At 44.0% G+C, this 24,889-nt stretch overlaps 1 protein-coding gene across 2 annotated transcripts in view; it reads left to right on the top strand.

Annotated features, from left to right (window-relative positions):
- KCNK13 (potassium two pore domain channel subfamily K member 13) overlaps positions 1 to 24,889 on the top strand; it is a 107,380-nt gene that overhangs the window by 32,629 nt on the left and 49,862 nt on the right. Inside the window, exon 1 of one of the 2 annotated variants that reach the window (XR_012903337.1) lies at positions 6,290 to 7,851. The exons of the other annotated variant lie outside the window; for it this stretch is intronic. The gene's annotated coding sequence lies outside the window, so the exon portion shown is untranslated. Of the gene's footprint in view, positions 1 to 6,289; positions 7,852 to 24,889 lie in introns of those variants that run through there. 2 annotated transcript variants of the gene reach the window in all.

The following is a 24,889-nucleotide window of genomic DNA, read 5'->3' as shown; positions in this document are numbered from 1 at the left end:
GCTGAGCGCCACAGCAGCTGGACTCCACGCGGCGGTTGGCCCTGGACGAGTGCTGCAGCTGTACTTAGCAGGGGCCCGACTGCCATGGTGCTTATCTGGGGCCAAGTGCCATGTGGAACCTGGCTGCCGCAGTGCTCAGAAAAGACTCGGAAAAGACTGCTGGGCTGTCTACACTGGCCCTTTTCCGGAACAGTGTTCCAGAATAAGGACTTATGCCCCAGCGGGAGCAGAATAGTTTTTCCAGAATAGCGGCTGATTTTGTACAGTAGAGCATCGTTGCTTTTCCGGAAATTCAAGGGCCAGTGTAGACAGCTCGCAGCTTATTCCGGAAAAGTGGCTGATTTTCTGGAATAAGTGGCCCAGTGTAGACACAGCCTTAAAGTACAGGCCTTTAAGCAGGCCTCAATAACATGGGGCATGTGCCTTATATTTCAAACAAACAACTAGTAGCTTAACAGGAAATAACAGAACTGTGCATAAGCCCAAAAAAAGCAGCTCCCCACAGCCAACCCCACTGGACAGCATGCCATTTAAGCCAATGAGTAAATTGACAGACTTGAGAACCCTGACCGCAGATGTTGCAAGAGTCTCAGTACCAAGGTGGACTAGAAGGAATATGAGAAGAAGTACTGAAAGGGGCCAAGCTAAACCAGAACCTTGGGAAAGTGGTCTCAAACTTCAGTGATAGACATTCTAGCTCATTTCTGTTTGTTTATAAGAGGAAATGCTCTGCTACTGTAGAGACAAATGGGAAGCTACGGGTACAGAAGTACAGAAACAGGTGATAGAGAAACCCTCTTCTTGAGCACAAGAATGGAAGAAAGTCTGAAAGTGAAGTTGGAACTAGAGAATGTGAAGCATACCTTGAAGCAGCAGGAGACCAAGATTGAAAGGGAACTGAACACTAAGACTAGTGAGCTTCAAGAATGGGCCACTAAAATAGTAATTCTACCCACCCAGCCAGACATACCTGTGCAGTGTGGAAAACTGGCCCAGGATTGTGCAGGAGCACTTGTAGAGATGTCATGAGACAGCACTAAAATGGTGTATCAGAAGGCTTGGAAAGGTCTTCCAAGAGGAACAATTGACTGTTTTTGACAAAGGACTGAGTGTCCTGCAGCACAAACATTAGGATCCTGTGCACAATAGAAGCTATGATAATGGCAGTAGCACTGTACGATGATCAACTGGATTGAACTGGATGGGAAGGCTCCAGCTACTGATAGACTCATCCTGGAACTTCAGATGGGGATGTCTGACTCCTGATGGGAGCTGGAAGAGATGTGCTCTTCACAGCAAAGGATCATAGAACTAACCATAAAGCCTGGGCCAGAACTGACCAGTCTCAGAGATGGAAGGGAAATGGGAACAGCAGCGATTGTTGCTGCAGAAAAAGCTGACTAAGCTCGTGAACCTACAGATCCTGCAGGGGTTAAAATCCAATGTCGCTAAGGAAAAGAAGCTGGAAGCCTGTGGTACAGCCACTACAACAGGAAGAAGGATTGAGCAAGGAGGTAAATCAGCCTGCTGATAAGAACTGCCCTGCCATGTGTAAAAAAAATGGGATCACAGCAAAGCTGCAAGGCCAAACTACAGCCATTGCCTGCTAAAATTAAGGCGTTTGCCCAAAGAAAGAAGACGACCCATGTAACACTACAGTACATTCAAAAAGTATTCTAGGACTGGGAAGAGCAGGAATGAGTTCTGAGTTCTCAACTGTTTAATAATTGTAGGGAAAAGAGTTTACTCCTTAGTGTTCAGAAGACCCGAAAGGAAGTTGGATGTGGATAGTGATGTTTATTTTAGTGGCTGCTCTTGTGTCTGTACCCCAAGGGACCAAACTATAGCCTTGAGTCATTTCAGCTGTGGTGAAAGCTCTGTGATGCTGACCACAACAGAAGTAGTTGAGAAACTAAACATGCAGGGAGTACAGCATGTAATGAACTATGACATACCATGAACAACAGAGGACTATATTCACCACATGAGGCACTTACAACATAGTGGAATCCAAATTCTGGTCAAGTAATACATTATTGAAGAGGATAAGAACATTTCCAAGAACTTAGTAGATTTCCTGGTTGTTGCTGAACAAAAAGCTTCCCCCAGCTTATGAACATGACTAAGTATTTGTCATTGTGGTGCCTACCTTTTTACATCATAGCCTACCTATACTACATCATCTCAACAGGCATGGGAAGGGAGGGATGTCATGAGGTAGCTGACCCTTCATAGTAAGTCCAGGCCTAGGCTGCACATAATGAGCTAATTTAACGGGAGTGAGCATATCTAGGCTGTTAATTGAATAACAAACACCTGGGCTTGAAAAAAGGCCCTTGGGGCCTAATTGTAAACAGGTTGTAAACAGTGAGCAAAGCTCTCTTAAGGTAGAGGCACTTCCAGAGACAATATGCTCCAAGGAGGACTGTGCAGCTCCAGAGCCCCAAGGAGAGACTACAGGCCAGAAAGTCAGACTGAGACATGCAGGTCCCGAGGAGATGGCTGTACAATCCCTGAGCAAAGAGAGGAGACTGCATTGCCTCAGAAGGCCCAAAGGGAGAATGACAGAGCACGCATGCCTTGTGACAAACACACCAGCCTGTCAGACCCTAAATCTATGTGGCTGCTACTATTGTGCACTATAAGATCCATAACATGTTTCAGGATTAAATGTGCTACTGAAGTTATTAGCATTATAAATTTCCTGTAGAAATAATGTTTCCGTTTTAAGGGCCTGATATTGATCCCATTAAAGACAATTGCAAAATTCCCAGGATTTCATCCTTATTATTGATTTCTTTGGAATCCAGGAAATAAGTGCAGAGTAGCATTGCCAGTTCATAAAGGATTCACCCTATGACATAATCTTTAATTAGAGAGTAATTTTTAATTCCAGGAGACCTACCAGACTATCTTGGAGGACTGACAATTCTAGAGAGAACTTCTTAATAGTTCTTGGATATTTTGTTCTTTATGCAGTGGGATCTGGATTATTGTTCTGTAAATGATCCTTTCATTAAAAAGAAATATTCCTTTTGCCGTATTTTCCCTGCTGCTTTCTCAGAGATGAGTTATCTCCTGTTTAGTGAACTAGTTCGAGAGAGCACCTGAGGAGTGAATTAACAGGACCACTGTTTACAGCAGAAACTTTGGGTTAGTTTATAGTTTAAAGTAATATTTTATAACATGCTTCATATTGATTACAAAGTGTTTAGATGCAATCATGGACAGGCAAATATAGAATACTGTTTTCTGAATAAGGGAATGTTAAAATGCGATTTGGATAATTGTATAGTCAATACAATTTGTATCAACTGAACGATTAGTTAAGTGCCACTGCAGAGCCGCCGTGGGGGTAGCTCGAGAGGAGCTGACTTGAGCCGGGACTGAGCTGTCCTGGCTTGTGCTGGCTCCAGAGCCACCCACGCTGCAGCTCTGCATTTTAAATGTAGTAAGAGTTACTGGTCTTTTGCTAGATTTAAAATGCAGAGCTGCAGTGATCAGCGTGAGCCAGGTCTGCTCAGTCCCGGCTCAGGCTGAGTCCAGCAGCCCCTGCACTTGGCCAGCTCTGGCTACTGTGAACAGGAGTTGCTTGGCCATGACAGCCTGTGTCTGCAGGGGTAGGGGAAGGGAGGACAGACAGCCTCCCGGCTAGGACCCCTGCGGGCAGGGGCTGCTTCGCAGCAGTGGCCCCTATCCCCTCTCTGCTGCCGCTAATAGAGGCAGTGGAAGGGGTAGGTAGTACTCTGGAGATGGTGCTGGGGGGAACTGGCTTTTAAGCCGGCTCCCCCCAGCACCAGCTCCTGTTTCCGCCCCCCCCCTTGCCGCAGAGAGCACTGCTTGAATTCCTGCTCTCCCCATGCTTCCTGCAGCACAGGGCTCTTGTACATTTCAAAAGCAGAAGTGCCCACAGTGGGAACCAACATGAGTGGGGACTCAATCAGTCCCCGCTTGAGCCGTTTCCCACTGTGCCTCTGTCTTTCCAGCCCCCTGAAGAGATGGTGCTGAGGGAAACCAGAATTACCAATTCCCCCCAGCACTGGCTCCTGCTCCCCCCCCTTTCTGCCTCTCTCTAATAGAAGCAACAATGGGGAGAGCAACTAGTTGAGTCGACTATCTGATGGAGCATTTGCTTATCGGATAGTTGACTAGTCGCTTACATGCCTATTTCTGACTAAAAGTGGTCTTATTTACTTCTAACAATGGGGAATTTATGGCCCATTGGCCAAACGTGCCCTGTGAGGCTAGGGCTTGGCCTCACTGGAGTGGTGCAAGCTCCAGCTCCAGCCATGTGGAGGGCACTGTGGCTGGAGCACCAGTACTGTCTCGCACCACTGGTGAGAGGTGCGAGTCCCGAGCATCGCAGGCCTGATCAAAGCAAGCCACAGCCACATTGAGCCAACAGACACTGCCTGGCAGGGAGGAGGAAGCAGCTTTACATGGCTTTGAACAGTACAGGGAATTGCTCCCTGCAGGCACCACCTCCCATCGCTCCAATTGGTCCGGAATCATGACCAATGGGAGGGACATGGCAAGTGGATCTGCAGGAAGCACTTCCCAGCAGCACGCAGAGCCACATGGAGACACCTATGTTACCCTATGAGTTGTGCCAGTTAGGCATCCCCATGTCCTGCCTCCTCCTACATCCTGCCTCCCGCCTAGACTGTGCACTTCCACCCCACTCCTGCACCTCCCTCCTGCGCAGATTCTGTACCCTCACCTGTACCCCCACCCTAGCTTGCTCTTGCACCCTACCTCCTGCCCAGCTCCTGCACCCCAACCCTAGCCTGCTCCTGCACCCTACCTCCCATACAGAACCTGCAGCCTACCTCTCCCCTCCTCCCAACCTGGTTCTGTACTCTACCTCCCACCTAGACCTCTTACCCCATTCCCAGCCTGCTTCCCAGCAGCCCCCCTCCTGCACACTGAACCCTTCATTTTGTCCTACCCCAGAGCCTAGAGAGATCACACTAGTCTTGGGCCCCCAGAAGAGTTAATCCAGCTCTGGGAGTAAGCCCTGAGCTTCAGCTTCTCTTCCCTTCTGTGGAGGTTTCTCTGTTGTGAAAGGTTTTTTTTCTCATTTTCACTAGGGAGCCGGATCAGAAATGGTGTCTCTGGCCTCTGTTTGTCAGAGGCTGGAGAAGGATGGCAGGAGACAAATCGCTTGATCATTGTCTTCGATCCACCCTCTCTGGGGCACCTGGTGCCAGCCACTGTCGGCAGACAGGGTACTGGGCTAGATGGACCTTTGGTCTGACCCAGTACGGCCGTTCTTATGTTGGTTGTGGGGTTTGGTTTTGGGGGTTGTTTTGTTTTGTTTTTTTGCTTTTCACTTGAGTGTGACCCCTGACTGATTTTTCTGTGGGTCAATGACGCCTGACCTGAAAAAGGTTCCCCACTCCTCTTTTAAAAGGACACACTAAGTCTTGAAAAATCTGTTAAACGGAAGGGTTGCTAGAAATCTCCATGTTTAATGTTAAGGAGGCTCTTTGGAGCTAGGTGGTGCATGTTGTACATCAGCCACATGTTGAGCTGACAATCTAGAGGGAACACTGTATGACTGTGAATGTCCAGAAAACAGATATGCTGAAGAGGAGAAATATCATAATATCTCTCCCATTGTTGCTATTTTATTGATTTATTTCTAAAGCTTTTTCTCAAATGTTTTGGGCTTAATTGTGAGACAGTGAACAAGACTGCGTAAGATGGCAAAAAGCACCTGCTTATTCCCCTACTCAGGCTATCAGTGCAGGGCATGCATAGAATGGAGAACAGCCATCCACAGTTGCCAGTCCCCTCCCCAAAGCAGGAGAGTGGGGAATAAACAGATAAGATGGGTAGTAAGTAGCCAACATAGCTGGGCCACCATGGATGAGAAAATAAGCTGCATCAGGAAAAGGGCTGGCATGGTTTATTTCAGGGCTGAGCAAGAGGCTGTCAGAGGACTGCATTCAGCTTGCCTAGCACTTTCAACCTGCTCATGGCTGCTTATGGCCCTACCTTTAGCACAATTCCTGGGAGCCACAGGAGAGGTGTGAGCCCTTTCAGCTCCTGCTATTTAAAGGGCTTGTGCCTTCCCAGTGGCTGCCAGGCAATGTGTTAGCAACTGCAGGGAAGGCACAAGCCTTCAAATAACAGGCATTGAAAGGGCTCGTGTCTCTCTGGTGGCTCCAGGCAACATGTTAGTGGCGAGGCCAGGAGCTGCGAGCACTTTCAATTGCTCCTTCCATGTGGCTGCTAAGGCGCGAGCCCTTTAAATAGAAGCAGTTGAAAGGGCTCGCAGCCCCCGGCCCCACTGTTAACCTGTTGCCTGGGAGCCACAGAGGAGATGTGAGCCCTTTTAACTCCTGCTGTTTAAAGGTTCCCCCCCTACCACCTGAAGGCCCCCCATCCTTTCTGGGGTGGCCCATGACCACTTCAGAAATTTTGAAATAGCCCCACTTCAAAACTTATTGCCCATCCCTGGCTTATATCCACCATGGAGCAAGAACGAAGTGGAGAGCACCTTGTCATTGTGAATCACAATTTGGTCCTTGCTCAGCCCCAGGAGCAGCAGACTATTACTTGAAATGCAAGGTACTAATCCCAGCCTCTCTGCTTGAGTAACACTGAACATTATCCATGCTTAATACCTTTTCTTTATCCCTCATTAAAAGAGATTCCAGATGTTACAGAAACACAGGTGTAACTAAACAACATATGCAATTTGATTACACTAGACACCACCTTTCAAACAGTAGAGTTGTGCTCCATAAGCTCTTCCCTCACATTCTGTCTCTGAATTTAATGAGTCAAGAAGAGGTTCACTCCATATACATGACAGTTATTACACTGCACTGATGCTGCTTTTCACAATGTCTTGCTCCTTCATTAGCGACTTACAGCTAGAGGCTTCTTTAATAACTGACAAAGCTGTATTTCCTGGAGAGAGAAAAGCTTTAATGTAATTAAAGGATCTTTTCAGTGCAGCTGATCATTTACTGCATACACCATGTGCCTGTTTGTCTTTTCAGGAAACCACTGTGGAGTGTATGGTCCCTGTTACCTATCCTTGGAATCAGCCAAGAGAGTTTGGTTTTGTGTGATTAGAAAGTTGTCAATCCTGGGGCAGAAACATGCCCTGTCATGTGACAATACTAACAAGTCACAGAGGAAGTCACTTTCTTCTAATGAGGAGCTTTATTAGAAAAAGGAAAAGCATATTATTCTATCACTGTTCTCTGTTTATTTTACTGTGGCATTTCTGTCTTGAACCTTCTCTGGCCCCTTCTCCTGCCTGGTTAAAGAAACAGTGCACGTTGCCTCAAAGGCCCAGTCTATTAAGATCTAGATACAGATCCCAATTTTTCCAAAGTTTGGGGGGTATTTGCATCTGGAGTTTGTGTATTCTGAGATGTGTTCACTCCAGTGGCAGAATAGCCTCTGTAGGTTGATCTCATTGGACAGAAGTGATGAAGCCCATAGCCACCCAGCTAGGGTTGCCAGATAGTTTCAACAAAAACACCAAACCCCTCCCGCACCCCCCCTCCCAAAAAAGGGGAAAAAAATTCTGTTGGGGGGGGGGGGGAATAAAAGGTTGTTGAGCAAAAAAAAAAAAACAAAAAACCCAAAAAAGGACCCCAAGAGTTATTAAGCAAAAAATAAATAAATAAAATAAAACAGCATTACAACAGTATGGCCCCTTTAATTGTGTGCAGAGTCAATATAGGCCAGGGATAAGAATAAGACAGGTTGAGCACGAAGACCCAGGGGAGGCATTACTTCCCATTACTCTGGTCTTGAGGTTTTTTGCTGGCAGCCATCTTGGTTTTTTGGTCAAGCAGCAAAAAGAGAGCTTCCCTGCGAAACCAGGTAAGCAGGAGGGCTGGAGCCCGAAGGGGGGAGGCCGGGGGCTCGGCCCAGTTGCCAAGTGTGTAGGGTTGCCAGGTGCCCAGTATTTCTGCCTCCTGACTGGGAAAAAAACAGAAAATACCGGACATTCCAGGTGTCCAGTATTTTCTGAATTTTTTACCGGACAGGATGTAAAAATACTGGACTGTCTGGGTCAATACCTGACACCTGGCAACCCTATCCCCAGCCCCAAAATCAACTAAGGTGGTGTACTGTGTTGTAAGTTATCATTATAAAAGTGAAGGAGGGCATTCTCCTGGTTCTGCTTGTAGGCTGGGAGGGTCCTCTGTAGTGAAGCATATAGGAGCAGCAGTCAGTATTTAATAAGTTGCTGAAGCAGGGTGTGGTGCATTATTCCTCTTTGTCTCAGGGAGCAGACCGTTTTATCCTCTGTGTGTAGGTTTGTGTTCTTGTGTGTAATTTTGAATCTTCAGAAATAAAATATTGTTACATTGCTACCTTCCAGCAAGAATATTTTTAACTGACTTCTGTGAGCAAATATTCTGAACGGAACAGGTGAGACTTTAGCACCCAAGTGTCAGAGATCTATCATTTGTTCAGCATCCTCCCTCGAAGGGGCTGTTGTAAAATTATTGCCAGAATTCAAATCGGGCCTTCAGTGGGTCATCTGGATGTAATACTGCTAACTGCAGTCCCCTAGGAGAGAATCCTGTGGGCAGAACTATTCGTGCTGTGGGTGCCTGGGGTATAACTGGCCCCAACTTTGTCATTGGGGTTAATTATGTGATCTGTATCTTATTTGCTGCTGCTGGCTAGAATCCATGTCTAAAATAAATTTTTAAAAAAGCTGCTTTTTGATTTTTTGGTAAACGTGTAACTGCTGAAATTTTCAGTGCTTACATGTTTATACATGGAGGAGGGAGGGACCGACTATGCAGGACCTGGTGCTCATGGGGAGCTGGCTTAAAAGCTGCATCAGCAGCAGGGAGGGGGAAGGAGGTAGGAGCTGAACCACATGGGGAGTGGGCCTTTAGGTAGGCTCCCTGTGAGCATCAGCTCTCTGCTACTTCTGTGGGAAGTGGGGGGATTGTGTATAACCATTTAAATGTGTATGCTATCACATGCCTGGCCTAAAATGTGTTTTCCCCCCCTCTTTATTTTTTCTGTGTGCTCTATGAGAAACTCTTTAAATGGATGACTGATCGTGCGTGTGTGTGTGTGTGTGTGAGGAAAAGTTGCCCAAGAAGAAAGTAATGGACAGTAGCCTAGATCTACATGAAAGTAAACACATCTGATATGTGCAAAGACTTCGGTTCAGCTTCTGATGTGTGTTTTCCTGCTAGAGCTGTGAGATGCAGCAGGCTCACAGGTAGAATTGCCTATTTTACAGATTAAGGATGGAATTTTAGCAAAGGCTGTCAACTTGTGAGGCATAAAGCTCAACAGCTGTTGAAATAATAAGGATAATGCCAGTGACAAACACTCTACACTTCCTTTTCCATTGCTCACATGTATCTCAGTTTCCATAATTTATATGGTGTCACTGGTTATAAAATCATCCATCTCTTAGTGGTGGGCATATGTCTGTCAGATATATATGTGGCTGCCCAAGGCCTTGCCCTGAGTTCTGCAAAGTAATTGTTCATAATAGAAACAGTAATACAATGAGGATGCTTTACATAACATAATTGTTTATAAAACAGATGTTTTACTCTAGTAATAACAGAAACAACTTAGTAATAGGTCCAGAACAAATCCCCTGATCTGAACAATTGTGAACTTTGGAAATAATCCAGTTCAGAGCTTTGCAGCTCACTTACATTTCCAAGTATTAAAATGGAGAATCGGTAAACTGTTGAAAGACTTTGTAATGGGATAGTTTGCCCTGGGGCCTGAAGAACCAAGGCCTGAAAGCCAGCTTTGATGACAAGACAAGCTTACCTGAGAGAAACCAGGTGTTTCAAATATAAGCGGGGAGGGAGAGACTACTAGGGGTAGGTTGCCTGTTGGTAAGCTAAGGAAGCCCACTAAATAGGAGACTGAGTGAAGCTGGAATTGACTAAATAGTTTGTGTTTGGTTTGAGCTGTTGAATTCTGCTTTGTGACAAACGCTGTTGCCAGTCTGGTGAAGAGTGAATTAAAGAATTTGGAGCTCACAAAAGCACCCAGAAATGGGAGAGAGTTCTGGACGGGTCCAGGGTGAAGGGGAAATAGGAGTAGTAGCTACAGTGCTACAAGCCTGAGATCTAGGGGGAGCCCTGCTACTTAGTGACAACTTGTATGTAAGATGTTTTCTGTTTTTGTTTGGGGGGAGGTTTGCTTGAGATTTTCTGATTTTTAAAATAATCATTAAGCCAATATGTGGCAATAACGAATACATCAGAGGGGGAAAAAGCAAGGCTTTTCTCTTGTCAAACAACAATAGTAGTATCTGAAACTCAGTTTATTCTAATGCAATTAAGCTATGATTGCCAGGCAATATTTCACTGGAATCCAATGGCATAGTCAACAGAGGTTGTCAGAAGACTGTACCCCTACCTCAGAGCCAATTTTAAGCTTGACATAAGTGGATACCATGTGAAGGAGTATGACCTACAGGCAGAGAGCTGAATTTGACCCAAAAATAGCCTGTTCTTGAGGACTGAGGCCAGGTGTACATTACAGATTTATACTCTACATCAGTCAGGGCTTGAGCAACACAGTTGTGCCAATTTAATCCTGCATGTTGATGGAGGAGTTTCTCCTGTTGATATAGCTGTAAAGATATGTTTTTGTAAAAGATTATAAATTAGAGAAACTCCCTCATGAGGGTCATTATTGTGAACACACGTATTTTGGAGATGTGCCCTGGAACGCTGAGCAAAACCAGTTCCACAAAGGCCATATGAGAAGATAGGTACTGACTTATTTATCTGGCAACAAATTATTTAATAGTCACAGATGATTATTCTCTTGAGAAATAGAATTCCAAATGAAGTCGTTAGAGGTAATGGGCTGCAATGTTCAGTGCAGATTTTAGGCAATTTGCTATAAATAGGGATTTTCATCACAAAATATCAAGGCCAAATTGCCCCGAATCAAATGGACTTCTAGAAAGGTCTATACAGACAGTAAAGAACCTTTATGAAAGACTTTTGACAATGAGATAATTTGTATAAATCATCACTGGGTTTACCAAAGTACACTCCTGAAAAATGGCTTTTCTCCAGCTCAGCTGTTAATGCAAAGAAGGATCAGATCTAATTTACCAATTACTGATAACTTGCTGAAATCTCATAGCAGTGAAATCATAAAGAAGATGAAAGAAAATCACAAGTGGAAGCAGAAATATTATTTTGACAAAAGGGGCCTGTGATCTTCCATTTCTTAACCTACGTGACAGTGTGCCTGAAGAATCACACCTCTAATATTGGGGCCAAGGGGAGCTATTAAAGAACACCTGCATCCAAGGTCTTATGTAGTTTAGACAGACTAGATTAAATCAAAGGGATTTATAAGTAATTCCAGAAAGTTCCAACCAACACACTGACAGCTGAGGTGAACTCTGGCATTTCCCATCTGATTGATCCTTTATCATCAACACACAAAGAAAAAGCTGTTAGGAGAGAGAACAAGTTAGACTCTAATGAAAGGCTAATACTGAGCAGATCACAAAGTGAGATTCAAAGTCCAGAATGACTTATAGAGATTTTCTAACCTGCTTGAAGAAGGGGCATTTGTGGAAAGTAAGTGGTAAAGATTCACTTGGGAGTGATGTTCTGGTACTTCTCCTGTCTAGGTAGTTGACACATTGGATATATGGAAATGTACTGCATGGGTTGAGAATTTCATGTATGTGTTGTTAGGTAATTGTATCTGTCTATAGACAGATATAGATATAGAGAAAGAGTGACTTGTTTTTTATTTGAGAGAAGATGTAGAGATATGTTTATAGAATATTCTAGTTTAGAGATGCTTCCTCATAATAGTATTATGAACATAGGAATTTGAAGATGTGCTCTGGAGGCGGAGGTTGGGAACACTTCAAGACTGTGTGCAGAGTTCACCAGAGATGCTTTCTAGTTTGTTTTATTAAAGTTTTATTCCTTTCTCATTCCCTGGCTTATTTAATGAACCCCAAGATTGTTACAATAGATACCTCCTCTCAGGAAGGTAGATTAACTATGTTGACTGGACAATCTCTCCAGTCAGGCATCTTCGGTTAAGTGCTACAAAGACTTAGCTATTCTGATGCAGCATTTTATGTGTAGACCTGCCATTAAACATTTTCGGCCTAAGTAATTTGGCAATGGCAGAGTTGCTTTTCTTTCAGTCCTGTGCTCAGCCACAAAATTCTGAAATTTACTGTTTGGTTGGTTGGTTGGTTGGTTTTTTAATCTGAAGCTTGTCAAATCCATATGCAGTAGAAGTGTTTGGATCCATATGGGATTATTTTGAAGGTTGCTGCAATGCTGTGTGACCAAATTAATCTCATCTGATTTCTCTGACTTTTTGTTGTTAACTGAACTTCTCTTCTAGAGAGGTTATTATATCATACTATAAGTTCATCACCTTACTAAATGACTACTTCACAGCAGTGCATGAAACAAAATGACTAACATTTGTCATGTAAGTTTCTTTCACTTTCTTCCCATGGTGTGTACAGTTGTATGTTTTGTTAGGATCACCTGTAATTCTAACAAAACATTCCAGTGCACACACTGTTTCCACTGGGAAACTATATATATTATGGTTCCCTGAACAATACTTCTGTTTTGGTTGAGTGTGCTCTGGGCTTTGGAAGATGTCTAGTCTGTCATTGCTTCAGGAAATCTTCAACTACTGCACAGCAAAACATCAGTAATTCCCCTGCACTTTGGACTCTCTGCATCCCCACAACAGCTAGGATAATTTCTCCTTGAGCTGTTAATAAGACTAATTTTTCTAGCAAGTCATATTTATCAACAGTCCTCACTTTGTTAAAAAGGAATAAACATCAAGAAGAGGTGTGGAAGATCTAAAATAGTCTAAATGACAACATGATGATAATATTCCAGAGGGAAGACCATGTGTATTGTTATAATCTGCCATAATCATTTGTTATGTATAAATTTAATTGGTTGTCATCAGTTCACTAATTAGGAGGTGATCAAAGAGCCTACAGACATAAAGAAGCAAAAGTGCCAGTCATCAAATGTAACTTTTAAATACTAAGAACAGCAGCTGTTCCAAAGGACTGGAGACTTCTGAACAGAATTTTATTCAAAAGGAACCACTGATTCTTTGTTAGCATTAGCACTTGCCTTTTCAGGGCAGAGCAATTTGATAGCATCAAGGACAAAAAAAAAAAAAATGACTGCTGGACCCATCAGAGCACATGTGGATATAAACATTGCAGAGCTAAAGGGTGGGCATGTATTGGCTTGCCTTTGTTTCATCTGATCATGTGCTCTATCTTGGCCAAATATAGACTAATAGAAGTCATAAAGTTGGATAGTTAAACAGAAATGTTTCATCTTAAAAAGGAGACTTGTTGCACAAAAATGGTCAATCCAGAGATTCTAAAACCTTTACAGAATTTTAATGTTGTCAGATTTTAAAACGTCACATCTAATAGTGAAATGATATAAATGACTATTGCTAAATACACACAATTCATGTGTTTTATATTTTTTTATAAAAATGTTTTGAGTGGATTCCAACTTTGCATGAGGATATTTTTTTTCTGACAATTTCACATGTGTTTTGTGATCACCGAGGTGGAACTGAGGCTCTCTTGCTGCCACTAGACCATGAGTTATCTTAACTGAAAAGTGCTACTCCAGAGCTGGATTAACTTGTAACTGGTTATCTAAAAGATCTAGCTTCTGCCTCTGCAAACTATGTGGCTGATAAGAGGAGGCTGGTGCCATTAGCAGCTTTTTTAGAAGTTTCTTATTTTCTCTTGGGGCAAAAGGGAATGTTGGGCCATCCATGATCTCTATAGTCATAAACCTGTGAAGGACTTCAGTTATGTTACTCCTCCCACTTGTTATATATTTGTAATAATCTTGCTTAGGTTATTGACATTACAGTGGTATAAAAACAGTGTAAGTCAGAAGAGAACTGGGCAAACATTTTTTCACTGCTGACCTCACAAATATCCTTTCCACATGCAGTGGATGAGTGATCGCTTCACTGTATCTTGCAGTCATGAAGTAAAAAACCTATCTTGGAGTCATATATGGACTTATAATGAAAACAGCTACCTGGAGCTTTAGCTGCCTTCGGGACAGCAGCCATCCTCACTGGCAGCAAAAATTTTTGTCAGAGAAAGGCTAATGGCCTGAATTGGCAGCATAATATCTGGTTTTCCTCCAATTGTTAGGAAGATACAAACCAGCCATTAGGAATGAGTAAAGGAGAGTCAGGTGACTCAATGTTCCAGTGTCAAGAAGAGCATCACTTTCTCTTTGGGCAAATCTTTGTGACATAAATGCCACTTTCCTAGTTTTATTTAGCTACTGTGATGGCCTGTCACAGCTGTAGTTGTGTTGTCATCCAGTAACCAGAATCACAGACTGTTTTAATAAATTAATCACCACTATACAGTACTGTCCTGCCAATGCAGTACTGTCCTGCCAATGCTTAGCCAACATTTCTGTTCAGTGTAGGGCTTTAATCCATTTAAAGTCAATGTAGGCCTTGACACTGCAAAGACTTATGCACATACTTTATGTGCTCTAAGTAGTGGAAGATAGAAGTCCAAAAACATTTGATGATCTGGATCTTTGAAGTCAATAGAATTACTTTGTGTGTGTAAGCAGGGTCAGGGTAAACTCTATCCTGACATCTGGTGGTGAACTGTGGCAAGTGGTGCAAAGAGACTTCAGGGACTGAGCCCAATTTGCATAGACACACCCACCCTGTCTAGTATGTGCTCACAGCAGCCCAAATGGTCACTTTGGCCACTGTGGGATCCCCCGTCTCTCTGCTATTGAGGCAGGGGGGATAAAAGTGGTGTTACCCTGATTAGGTGAATCAAGGACAATGGAATGGTGGAACTGTTTATGACAGAGGGATTCGCCATAACCTAAGTAGCACTCGCTAGACAAGGGGCATGGGTTCCAAACCCAGTCAAACTGAGAGATATTTACTTGGACTGGCAGAAGGGTTACATGTGTATCAAATTAAGAACATGAGAAAGTCTTTGAGGATCAGGGACTTAAATTGTATTTGCCTGCAAATGTTTTAACTGGTACAGTTAACAGTGACACCTAAAATTACTGTTACTGAAATTACTGTTACTGAAATATTAGAAGAAAAATACATGTTTCTATTCTATCAGCTTGTTTCCTTTATGCATTTGATAGCACTTTGTATAGTCTGTTTCTTCTGCCTGTGTGGGCCTGTAAGGCAGCAGAAAGAGGCAAGTTTCCCTTTTAAGAGAGGGAAGAAAATGTGCTTGTGAAAAGTACAAAAATTATTAGGGGGAATAGGGAGGCTACATGAAAAAAAATTAATAGATTCCAGGCTTTTTACCTTTTTGGTAATAATGGGACATTGTTTCAATACAGACTCCAAAAGGAAGACTATTGAAATCATCTACCTTCACCTTCTTCAGTATCCTGGGTTTGCACTTTGTTAGAATTAAAATTATTACAGCCTACACTGGTATGACTGGAGCTGGAAAAGGCTACATAGAAAAATAAATTATTGCAAGGGGAATGTTGGTCAGTACTAAGGTTCCCTCTAAGCTGCACAGTAGCATGGCCTCACATCTGGTTAATGAGTCCTGCCTAGCCAGAGGCTCAGGGCTCAATGCACAGAGCTGCCTGGCTGGGGGAGGGGCACTTCTCAGCTACAGCAGCAGCTACAGAGCCATCCCTTATGCTTTTTGAAAATCTTTACCTTCTGGCTTCACAGCATCCATGCATGTGTAGAAGGGATGTTGGTTTAATGTCTCATTCTAAGGCCAGCAGGTAAAGACAGCTTATTCTGTCATTCTTACCAAATAAAGCAGTGTTCATCTTTCTCTGTGTCACTAATTCAAAGTGAAAACAGAGAGATAAGGGCAGATTGCATTTAATGAAAGAACAAGATTTGTTTGCTAAATAATTTCTTTGCAAAGAGCAGAGGGGCCAATCTGTCTCAGTGACCTGTGTTACGTAATAAGACGCTGGTGCCAATCTATTTCAGCAACAAGGTTTTACCAACATTTATTTCTGCAATAAGTCTGACAAAACAAAGGATAAATCCTACCCCCCAAACTTTTGTACAACATGGATAAATCCCACAGATAAATGGATTCTCAGCACTACAAGTATCACACAGTACCCTGTCTTGTATAAAGCAGGCCAAATGCTTTCACTGACACTAGTGTAAATTGGAGTAACTACTGACTTCAAAGGGTGATTGTTGATGATTGTATTATATAAATGTAAGAATCATCATGGGGTTACATCTTGGGATTAGGAGGCAGGAGATCTGCTTGCCAATACATAAGACCCTGTGGATATTTTGATTATAATGAAGGATTTATTGAGATTCTGCCTCATATGCTATGATGTATATGAAGGTAAAGAAGAATGGTGCAAAAGGATGAAAATCAATATATATTACACCCAAATAGTACAATCCCACAAAAGGTAAACTAAAGTGGATTGCACTTCTTTAGAGAGAAGCTATAATTGAACAAACGCGACATGAGTATACCAGGAAAATTATTCTGGCATTATAAAATAGGGCCACATTTTGCAATGTTTACACTCCGTTAGCCTCACTGATACAAAATTTCCATTCAAAATTGGTCAACAGATTTTACAAAAGGATTAGCTAAACTAAGACAGAAGAGTGAAAAATGCTACTGTTGGGAGGAGATGATATTGAATTTGTAGGGGAAGATGCTATAAATGTACAACAAAGAACATTGTTTTTCTGCTTGACTTCTAATAAATTCTCAGATGACTTACGGGGTTTGCTCCAGACTTCCAAGAAAACTGAAGAAAATACACTGCTCTGTGCTATTTATGTGGCTCACCTAGTAGATCATCACCTCACAATCATTAATGTATTTGTCCTGTCAATATACCTGTGAGGTAGGAAAGCACTATTAATCTCATAAGATAGGGAGACTAAACAAAGTCTCCAGGGTCACAAAAATCCTGGTCTCCTGAACCTTAAATTAGCATCCTGATAGGACAATCTTTCTCTTTGTGAACTTTCAGACATTAGAGGCTTATGACTATAGATTAATTTTTAACATGGTGGCTATGAATTATAATAATAAACATGTTCAAAGAAGGGCAATTCATTTAGAGGACTTGTACTGGAGTGCTTCAGTGCCAGTTCCTAAACATCCTGCCTGGTCAGAGCTGATCTGTGGTTACAGAATAGCTTCACATTGTCAAAGTATTGTTTGTGTGTGTGTGCAAATACACCTCAACCTAGTGAAGAAGACAACTAAACTAGACTGAATTTTACCAGTGTGTAAGATCACTTTGGGAATGTAGCTGAAAATGAGCTGTTCATGAGGCCACATACAGCCGTGATATATACTGATAGAAATGTAGCCGTGTTAGTCTGGGGTAGTTGAAGCAAAATGCAGGACAATGTAGCACTTTAAAGACTAACAAGATGGTTTATTAGATGATGAGCTTTCGTGGGCCAGACCCACTTCCTCAGATCAAATAGTGGAAGAAAGTAGTCACAACCATATATACCAAAGGATACGACTACTTTCTTCCACTATTTGATCTGAGGAAGTGGGTCTGGCCCACGAAAGCTCATCATCTAATAAACCATCTTGTTAGTCTTTAAAGTGCTACATTGTGATATATACTAGGAGCCATGCATTAGTTTTAAATGTAGGTCAGAAGTCATGTCCAAAGATTGTACATGTATATGCTAGAGATGTGAAGGTTTAATTGGTTCATGTTAACTAGTGGGGGCTAAGCTGGAGCAGCTCCTGCCTGTGGCAGGTTTGGCACCCCACAGGAAGGGGCTGCTCTGGTGTCCTGGCCAAAGCAGTTTCTGTCCATGGCAACCCAGAGTGTCCCGCATGCAAGGCTGCTCCAGTCAGGATGCCAGACCTGCCCCTGCCTGCATGGTACCCCAGCCTGCTGCAGGGAGGGAGGGGCTGCTCTGATGTCCCAGCGAGAGCAACCTCTGTCCGTGATGAGCCAGGGCACCCAACAGGCAGGGGCGGTCAAACCAGACACCAGAGAAGCCCCTGCCTGCAGGACACTGGTCTGCCATAGGCAAGGGCTGCTCCAGCATCCCGACCAGCGGGGCTGGGCAGCGCAGGCACAAGGTGCTCTGACCTGGCTGGAGCAGCCCCTGCCTGTGGCAGAAAGGAGGGAGCTCCAGCCTAGCAGCTGGCTAGAACAGCCCCTCTGTTTACCCCTCTTAATCAGTTAAACAATATGTTTAATTGGTTAGCCAATTAAACAGGATTATACAACCGTAGTATATGTTTCATATTTGTGCCTACTGGCATTTCACTTGCATATGTGATGGTGCTTTGGAATTCTAGGCACAACTGAAATACAATTAGAAACATAGAACACAAGAACTGGAAGGGACCTCCAGGGGTCATCAAGTCCAATCCCCGGCCCTCACGGCAGGACCAAACACTAGATTTTTAATCATTTTTCTTTCTGTCTTCTGGACTCTTTCCAGTTTCTCCCCATCTTTCTTGAAATGGGCTCACAACAATGTCAGGTCCAGACCTTTTCAATCTATGGACAATATGCAGCATGGACACTCAAGCCTTTGCATACTTAGGGCCTCCCACTGCCTCTTTGTGGACAAGCCCTAAATCTCTTATGAAGATGTTACTCATCTTCTAATGCACGTGCTCATTCTGCCCTGTCACATCTTTGTCAAATCAGAATAATGTAATCTAATGTTTCAGTCCCTCACAGTCCTCTGAAGAATTCCTCTACAAAAAAGAGGGAAATCCTGCTACTTCTCATATAAAAACAAGTAGAAGAACTCTTACATGTATGAGGCTATGTTCCTGCAGATCAAAGAACTATACACAGGGGGGATGTAACTTTCAAAAGAGGGATGTAACTTTGATTGAAATTGCAAGTGAAGCCGGGATTTGAATTTCCCACGCTTCATTTACATAATGGCAGGTGCACGGTCTTTTGAAAAAGGGCTTTTAGAAACTAAAACCGCCATCTAGACGCAGTTCTTTTGGAAAATTTTTTTTTTTTTCGAAATGAGTACGGAATCTTTTGAAAAAGGTGGGAGGGGTTCCCCCCCCCCCCCCGAAAGAACTGTGTCTAGACATCAGTTTTACTTTCTAAAAGCCCTTTTTTCAAAAGACTGCGTGGCCACCATTATGTAAATGAAGCATGGGAAATTCAAATCCCGGCTTCATTTGCAATTTCGATCTGTCTAATTTACATCCCTCTTTCGAAAGAGGGATGTTGTTTAGACATACCCAGGGAAAAACATTTTACTTCGCAATTCACCTTTAAATGGCAGTTTTAAAGGATTGTACAGAACACAAGACAATTCATGAGGACGAGGACTGAAAACTCTGCCATGTAGAATAGGACTATGTGGCTTTCTACTTGATATTAGCTTAAACATACTGACGTGACAGTAAGCAGGAACTAAGAGTAAGGTTAAAAATGATCCTGTGGAATTGGACAGGGGAATAATGAAATGACAAGAAAATGATTCTGCTTTCCCAGAAGAGGATGGAGATTTATCAACAAACTGATATTTTTGGAGAGTCAAGATGGCTTAGGTAATATATATATTTTTGGATCAACTTCACTCACCTTGCCCTTCTAATACCCTGGGATCAATACTACTACAACAGCACTGTGAAAAACGTATTTATATGTATGTTCTGGTACATATGGATAGGAACAGTGCAGATTACAGTCAGACATACTTCAGAGAGGCAGACAAAGTAGGTCCAGATCATATACATTTAGGTGATGTACAGAAAATGGAAATAGAAATTACTAAAAATTAGCAATATTTTCATGGACATTTTTTTAGAAGTTGACTAATGATTTGCTTAGTGGTAGAATGTATACAATTATACATATGCACCGCAAATGCGCAGGTCTGTAACTACCTGCTGTGTTAACTTCACTCAAGGATGGAATTTTAAATGATAATTCAATACTCACAAAAGGAAAACTCGTTTGTGTGAGAAGCATAATTTAACTTGAGCTAGCCAACTGATGTTTGTTTTTAAATTAGGGATGTCTGCTTATAGTCATTTATACAATTAATTGATAAGCCTGGTCTCGAGGCAGGGCAAAGCAACAATCCACTTTTCTCCTTGCTCAGGCAGATGGCAGACAAACAATGGTCTCTTGGTCTAAAATGGTTGGGCAGTCACTCCAGGGGAGGCAGAGGGTTCTGGACCCACTCTACTCCACCGGGTCCCAGCCCATGGCTCTGACAGTGACAGAGGGCTTCATCACTAGGTCAGCAGGCATCTCACGAAAACACACCATCCTGAACACTAACAGCAAAACCGGACAAAAGTCTGGTTTCCCAGGGCTACTTCCTACCATAATCCAGGAAGGTGCTGAAAGGATAAGGATTTTCTGTCTTGGTACTGAACATTGTACTTGGTACTTGATCCTCAGGGTACTTGGCCACCAGCAAGCTCAGCAGCTCCTCTCTAGCCTCAGTCTCCTCAGGGGACTGGGTGCTTCCCAGTTTGGCCGTCAGGGCTGGAAGGTTACAACAGGAAGTGTCATCTATCTTCTTTTCCCGGCTTTCCTACTACAGTAAAACTCCGATTGTCCGGCATCCAGTGGTCTGGCACTCCCAATAGTCCGGCACCAACTGGAACCCGGAAGTGCTCCAGCCAGCCGGACAATTGAAGCTGCTCCGCACGGGTTTCCCAAGTCTGCCGCTGCTGAAACTGACCAGCTGCGGACTTGGGGAAGCGGCCCAGAGCAGAGCAGCTGGGGTGCTGCCGGGTTGGTCCCGTAGCGCCGCTCAGGTGAGGGGCGGCGCTGCGGGACCAACCCAGCAGCACCCCAGCTGCTCTGCTCCAGGGCTTCCCCAAGTTCGCCGCTGGTCAGTTACAGCAGTGGCGGACTTGGGGAAGCTGTGGGGCAGAGCAGCTGGGGTGGTCCTGCAGTACCGCCCCTCACCAGCACCCGGTTCGCCCCATACCATGCCGTTCCCTGCCCAACCCCCCCCCCCCCCCCAGACCTTTCATAGCCCCCTTGCCGGAGTACCTCCTGATACTCCGGCATATCCAATAATCCGGCACCCCCTGGGTCCCAAAGGTGCCGGATTATCGGAAGTCTGCTGTACTAAGATGGAGGCCCACCTCTTCCATTTCCTGTCCCACATCTCAATTCCTGGTGCAAGGGCTGGGCCTGGCTTGGCTCAGCTTCAGGCACAGAGAGTGGTATTTCTCTCTCCAGTTTGGAAAGACTATCATCCTGGATAGTTTTATGAAAATATCAATCCGCTCAGTGTTCAGAGACCGTCAAAAAAAGCTAACAACGTTAGGAACCACTAAGAAAGGGATAGATTAAAAAAAATTGAAGATATAATGTTGATGTATAAATTCATGATACTGCCAGACCTGGAATACTGCATGCAGTTCTGGTCAACCACCATCTCAAAAAAGATATAGTAGAATTGGGAAAGGTGCAGAAAAAGGCAACAAATTATTAGGAGTATGGAAAAGATTCCATAAGAGAAGAAATTAGAAAGACTTGGAATGTTCAGTTTAGAAGAGAGGAAACTAAGGAAGGATATGATAAGGCATTGAACTCACTATGTCACATGAGGGCATGCATGATTTAGGGGCCCATCTTGGAAGATGCCAATTATTTTGACTGCAAATCTGGCAAAACATGTTTATCTGTAAAGATGGGTGTAATCCTATTGGCACTGTAATATTTCCAGGATTATTTTCTATCCCATTCTTTACACATCTTAATATTTTGTTGACTAAGCACTGAGCAGAGATTTTCATTGAGCTCTATACAGTGATGCTGAGTCTTTTAACTCGGTTATTATTTTTACTCTTTTTTTTTATTGGCAATAAAATGCTTTTTTTATGGGTCAATGAGCCCATCTCCCTGTTTATTGTGGTTGTCTCTGTGTTGTTATAGATTGCTGTGACCCTCTTCACATTATTTCCAAAGGCTGGTATCAGGATATCCCTGTTCATTAAAACTTTTTCTTATGAGTTTTCTTTGTGTCTTTTATTTGGTGTGTTTTGTTTATACTGTATCTTTCCACAGTCTGCTGACATACTTCGTTTCTTTTGGAAATTCTCTTCTCAACATTTCACTACTTTCTAGGTAGCAAGTCAGAAGTTTTGATGCTGATCTTATTTAGTGTGGTGTAAATTTGGAGAAGGGCCAATGTACATTGGAGTTACGCCAGTGTAAAACTGGTATAAGAGGAGAATCACACCCAGACTCAGTATAGGGACTGTCATGAAAGCTTCAAATTGCAGCTGGCATGCAAGAAAATGGGCTTATTTGCATTTCTAGAACATGGGAAAGCTGGAGGCAAATGTCAAAATGATCTGTATATTAAAAAGGTGGTTTTCTCCCAAATGGCTTATTTTCCATAGTAACTACAGTAAAACTCCGATGGTCCGGCATCTGACAGTCCGGCACTCCTGATGGTCCGGCACCATCAGGAACCCGGAAGTGCTCCGGGCAGCCGGACCATTGGAGCTGCTCTGCCCCCAGCTTCCCGGACTCAGCTGCTGCTAAAACTGACCAGCGCTGAATCCGGGAAGCAGGGGGCAGAACAGCTGGAGTGCTGCCGGGTAGGTCCAGTAGCGCTGCCCCTCGGGGCTGTGGGACCAACCCAGCAGCACCCCAGCTGTCCCGGATTCAGCCGCTGCTGAAATTGACCAGCGGCTGACTCCAGGAAGCCCGAGACAGAGCTGCTCTGCCCCAGCTTCCTGGAATTAGCCGCTGGTCAGTTTCAGCAGCAGCTGACTTGGGTACTCCTGGGACAGAGCAGCTGGAGTGCTGCTGGGTTGGTCCCCGCAGCGCCGAGGTTTGGCGCTATCAGACCAACCCAGCAGCGCCCCAGCTGCTCTGTCCCAGGCATCCTGATTCAGCTGCTGCTGAAACTGACCAGGGCTGACTCCAGAAAGCCCGGGGCAGAGCAGCTCTGCCTCTGGCTTTCTGGAGTCAGCTGCTGATCAATATTAGCAGTGGCTGACTTGGGGACACCTGGGGCAGAGCAGCTGGGGTGCTGCTGGGTTGGTCCAGTAGCGCCGACCAACTGCGGGACCAACTCGTCAGCACCCCAGCTGCTCTGCCCCAGGCGTCCCCAAGAGCAGCTGGGGTGCTGACGGGTTGGTCTTGCAGCACCAAGGGTCGGCGCTACCGGACCAACCCAGCAGCACCCCAGCTGCTCTGCTGCAGGCGTCCCTGATTCAGCCGCTGCTGAAACTGACCAGCAGCGGCTGAATCGGGGACTCCTGGGGCAGAGCCGGACTATCAGAAGGGAGGGCTATGAGGGGGTCTGGGGTAGCATCCCCCCACCCCACCCCAGACCCCTCATAGCCCCCCTTCTGATAGTCCGGCATGTCTGATAATCCGGCACCCCCTGGGTCCTAAAGGTGCCGGATTATCGGAAGTTTACTGTATATGGATAGTAATGTATGTACTTACAGCACTACATAATTCAGTTTTAAATAAAGTGAATACTCTTCACACATGCTATAATAACTATTAATTGAAAATGGTAACATTGCCCCAATGTCCATGTGCTTTGGCTATTTTATTCTTATCATTAACTGTGGTTCTTTCCTTGTTCAGTACAGTGAATACAGAATCATAGCAATGTACAGTATAACTGGAAGTAACCTTGAGAGATCATCTAGTTCAAGCCACTGCAAAGAGGCAGTACCTAATAGCTGCTTTGTCTAATCTGTTCTTAAAGATCTCCAATGAAAGGGATTCCTCAAACTCCCTTGGAAGCCTATTCCATTGCTTAACTAGTGTTCTAGTTAGAAAGTTTTTCCTAATATCTAAGGTTATGTTTACACTGCCACCCTAGTTCAAACTACGGTGGCTAATGTAGGCATTCAAACTTGCAAATGAAGCCTGGGATTTAAATATCCTGGGTTTTATTTGCATGTTCCCGGGTGCCGTCATTTTTAAATGCTCCGTAGTTCAAACTACCTGCTCACGGCTACACACGGCACGGACTAGGTAGTTTGAATTAAAGCTCCTAATTCAAACTACATAGTCCATGCTGCGTGTAGCCGCGTGCAGATAGTTCGAACTACGGGGCATTTTAAAATGGCGGCACCCGGGAACATGCAAATAAAGCCCGGGATATTTAAATCCTGGGCTTCATTTACAAGTTTGAATGCCTACATTATCCACCCTAGTTCAAACTAAGGTGGCAGTGTAGACATACCCTAACAAATCTCTCTGGCTGCATATTGAGCCCATTACTTCTTATCTTATTTTCAGTGGACCTGGAGAAAAATTGATGACCATCCTCTTTATAACAGTCCTTAACATATTTAAAGACCATTATCAGGTCCTCCCTCAGTTTTCTTTTCTCAAAACTAAACCTGTCCCTTTTTTTTTAAGCCTTTCCTCATAGCACAGGTTTTCTTAAACTTTCATCATTTTTGTTTCAGTCTTCTGGATTCCCTGCAATTTGTCCACATCTTCCAAAAAATGTGGCACCCAACACTGAACTAGGGATGTGAACAACTAGTCAGCTATTCAATAAGCAAATGCTTATCGGATAGTTGACACACTAGTTGACTAGTCACTCCCCTCCCCCCCCCCACTTGCTGCCTCTATCAGAAAGAGACAGCAATGGGAGGGGGGGGGAGAGAAAGAAGAGAGGGTGCTTCAAAGTGGCAGTGCCGGGTGGAGCCACTGACCCCAGGCTCCATGTGGTGGTGCTGCTTTGAAACGTGCTGTAGAGCCTGACGCCGGTCTTCCCACAGCATTTCAAAGCGGTAGCGCTGTGTGGAGCCTAGGGTTCCAGTCCAAGACTTAAAGCTGACCCTGGGCTCCCTGCAGTGCTGCTGCTTTGAAATGCTGTGGGGAGCATGGGGCCAGTGGGGGGATTGTTT

Source organism: Pelodiscus sinensis, chromosome 4, assembly GCF_049634645.1.
Source record: "Pelodiscus sinensis isolate JC-2024 chromosome 4, ASM4963464v1, whole genome shotgun sequence".
Classification (NCBI taxonomy): Eukaryota; Metazoa; Chordata; order Testudines; family Trionychidae; genus Pelodiscus; species Pelodiscus sinensis.
This window is presented reverse-complemented; position numbering and strand designations above follow the sequence as displayed.